The sequence below is a fragment of the Oncorhynchus kisutch genome, linkage group LG9 (assembly GCF_002021735.2).
Source record: "Oncorhynchus kisutch isolate 150728-3 linkage group LG9, Okis_V2, whole genome shotgun sequence".
Taxonomy (NCBI): Eukaryota; Metazoa; Chordata; class Actinopteri; order Salmoniformes; family Salmonidae; genus Oncorhynchus; species Oncorhynchus kisutch.
This window is the reverse complement of record NC_034182.2, coordinates 27,503,130-27,506,602: the sequence shown is the minus strand read 5'-3', so window position 1 is coordinate 27,506,602 and position 3,473 is coordinate 27,503,130. Positions and strand designations below refer to the sequence as shown.

At 44.0% G+C, this 3,473-nt stretch overlaps 1 protein-coding gene across 1 annotated transcript in view; it reads left to right on the top strand.

Annotated features, from left to right (window-relative positions):
• The window catches only part of hdlbpb (high density lipoprotein binding protein b), a 19,589-nt gene extending 16,518 nt beyond the window's left edge, over positions 1-3,071 (top strand). The window contains exon 28 of the mRNA XM_031832286.1: positions 1-3,071. This exon is cut by the window's left edge and continues 845 nt beyond it. The gene's annotated coding sequence lies outside the window, so the exon portion shown is untranslated.
• The last annotated feature ends 402 nt before the right edge of the window (positions 3,072-3,473 follow it).

Genomic DNA, 3,473 nt, shown 5'->3' with positions numbered 1-3,473 from the left:
TCTCTCCATCTCTCCTCTATCCCCTCCTCTCCATCTCTCCTCTATCCCCTTCTCTCCATCTCTCCTCTATCCCCTTCTCTCCTCTATCCCCTCCTCTCCATCTCTCCTCTATCCCCTTCTCTCCTCTATCCCCTCCTCTCCATCTCTCCTCCATCCCCTCCTCTCCATCTCTCTTCCATCCCCCTCGCCTCCATTGGAGGAAAGACGTTCCCTCTCTTGTTTTCTTGCTTTGTCTTTGCCTCTCCACGTCACTTCAACATCGCTGGAGTTGTCGTTGCATTTTAAAGGACTTGTTTTAGTCAGTGGACCCCACTGCCAAACCCCAAACCGACAGCCCAGGCATCTTGTAACGGTCCTTTGAACCAACTTAACCCAGCAAGTAGTGAAACTGGAGAGCACCAGCCAACCAACAGCCCTCTTTACAAGACAAGAGGGATGTGGAGGATTTTAGGTTCACATGGTGGCAGAACTAAACCACGAGTTGTAGAGCGAACACTGCTTAAGTTTTGCGGTTTTGATGATGAAAGGAGATTTTAATGTTCTACTGTGCGAGCAGAGTTTTTAAACGACGTACTCCTACGATGTTTTACGGTGTTTGTTTTTTTACCTGAGTCTGTTACTAGCTGATCCAAGTCCATTATTACTGAAACTCATCAGAGTTAGCTTCCATAGTTTTTTTCATGGTGAGTCATCTTTTGAGTCTTAACTGTGTGTGTCCTGTGAGGTCTGTGTACTGCAGGTTGTTTATTTAAGCAACAAGGCACAAGGGGGTGGGGTATATGGCCAGTATACCGCGGCTAAGGGCTGTTCTTAGGCACGACGCAACGTGGACTGCCTGGATACAGCCCTTAGCCGTGGTAAATTGGCCATATACCACAAACTCCTGAGTTGCCTTAGTGCTATTATAAACTGGTTACCAACATACTTAGAGCAGTAACAATAAATGTTTTGTCATACCCGTGGTATACGGTCAGATATACCACGGCTGTCAGCCAATCAGCATTCAGGGCTCGAACTACCCTGTTTATAATTCTTGTTATTTATGTTTTTGTTTATTTATAACCCGTTTTATTTATTGACATTTCTGTGATCTGGCGTTTTCATAAAGCACATAGCAGAAGTGGAATGTGTGTATGTGGGAGGGAGGGAGACCATTTGGTTATGTACTAGTATGTTGTTGTGGATAATTTATGAAGTTGTTTCTATTTTATTTTTCTTCCTCACTTCATTTGAAAGACTAATCTTTTACTCCCTCTTACCAGTAACTTTCTTTTGTATTTGTCTTAATTCCAGCTCCGTCGCTCTCCTTTCCCTTTCTATGCCCGACCCCTCCGTTCAGCCACCTTGTGTAGTTTGACTCCATCCATTTGAAAAATAATATTATATTTAATCTCCCCCAAATACTTGTGCACTCGCAAGTAGTAGCTCAACTTGTGTATCAGTGGAGGCTGCTGAGGGGAGGACGACGACTCATCATAACGGCTGGAACGGCGCACATGGAACGGTACCAGACGCATGGGAATGTGTTTGATGTATTTGATACCATTCCGCTTCAGCCATCACCACGAGCCCGTCCTCCCCAATTAAGGTGCCACCAACCTCCTGTGTTGTGTATTGCTGGGAGAATAGGACTCCAAAGCTCTGCTGAATCAAAACGTTGCACTTATTTATATCATTTGTAGCACAAACAGTTTTTACTTGTCTATTTATTTGACCACCCACTGGCCCTTCCCTCATTCCGCGACCGAGTTGGGGTGGTGTTATTGATCAGGATGACTTTCGTTCCATTGAGGCCCCTTTTGCTCTACTGTAGTTAGAAACTGACCGAGGATCAGATATCCATGCATAACAAACTCGCCCATTGTACCTACTTGGAATGAGAACTTGTAGTTCCAGAAGTGAGTCGGTTTTAACTTCCATGTGCCTGTTGTCGCCGTACAAATAGATTGACTAGGATGGGGGGGGGGGGGGGGGGGGGGGGGGGGGGGGGGGGGGGGAGCCCCTCAGACCATGTTGGCTTGAATGGGAATTACCGTTCTAGTTATTGTATTTCTGTGTCGTCTCCTGTATGCTGATGTGAAGGACAGGAGGACTGGTGCAGAACAGCCTGTAGATTTGCTTTATTTCCCTCCGAGGATGGACTAGTTAACAAACGACAGACAATACAACCCAACTGGAAGAATAGATTGTTTTTACGTGTACACGGAGGTGTACAAAACCATTAGGAACACCTCCCTAATATTGAGTTGCACCCACTTTTGCCCTCAGAACAGCCTCAATTCGTTGGGGCGTAGACTCTACAAGGTGCCGAAAGCATTCCACAGGGATGATGGCCCATGTTGACTCCAATGCTTCCCACAGTTCTGTCAAGTTGGCTCGATGTCCTTTGGGTGGTGGGCCATTACTTGATACACACAGGAAACTGTTGAGTGTGAAAAACCCAACAGTGTTGCAGTTCTTGACACACTCAAACTGGTGCGCCTGTCACCTACCATCCCCCGTTCAACGGCACTTAAATATTTTGTCTTGCCCATTCACCCTCTGAATGGCACACACACAATGTTGATCTCAAAGCTTAAAAAACATTTTTTGGCCTGTCTCCTCCCCTTCCTCTACACTGATTGAAGTGGATTTAACAAGTGACATCAATAAGGGATCATAGCCTTCACCTGGTCAGTCTGTCATGGGAAGAGGTGTTCCTCATGTTTTGTACACTAAGTTTGTACTGTAAATGTGTCACCAGTTTAAGCTTTGTGGGAAAGCAACTCATTTCTGTTGCACTCCTTTGTGTTTAACCTTTGAACTTTCACCACACTGTCACTGGATCGCTGAGGTCAGACATTTTATATTGACATTACAAATGTGGGTAGGTGTGTCACTACCCGTCGGCAAGGCAATGGAGCCGGAGTCTGCCTGCGTTTTTTTTTTGGGGGGGGGGGGTCTGAATTTATTGGCCTTAAGAAATAATTCTTAGGAATAATTTAGAAAGTGTGAGTAAATATGCAACACTGCAGTATGTCAGTGACTGGATTTTTTTTCCTACTCTGAATAAAATTTTAAAACTAAAAACAGCCTCGATCTTGTCTTTTTGATTGGTATAAATTAAGTATATTGTACTTAAGGCTTTTCTCTCCTTGGATTAAGCAGTTGCTACATCCATTTTGACTTAAATTATATGTACCCAATCAATGCTTCTTGAATATAATTTAAATGACTCATGAGCTTAGTTTAACTGTCATCAGAATCTTAGATGTAAGCTTAGATGTTTTTCTCAATGTTTGAGCAAACACTATATAGCCTCAACATGGATAAAACTAATATCATGGATGGTCAGTCCTTGCATCCATAGCTCTGTCTATGAATGTGTTTACACTCCTCCAGCCGAATTCCTCAGCCTTTTACCAAAAACAGGTGGGAAAAATGCTTTGCTTCGACTGCTGATTGCCACTTTAAAAAGAAACACACAAAGCCAG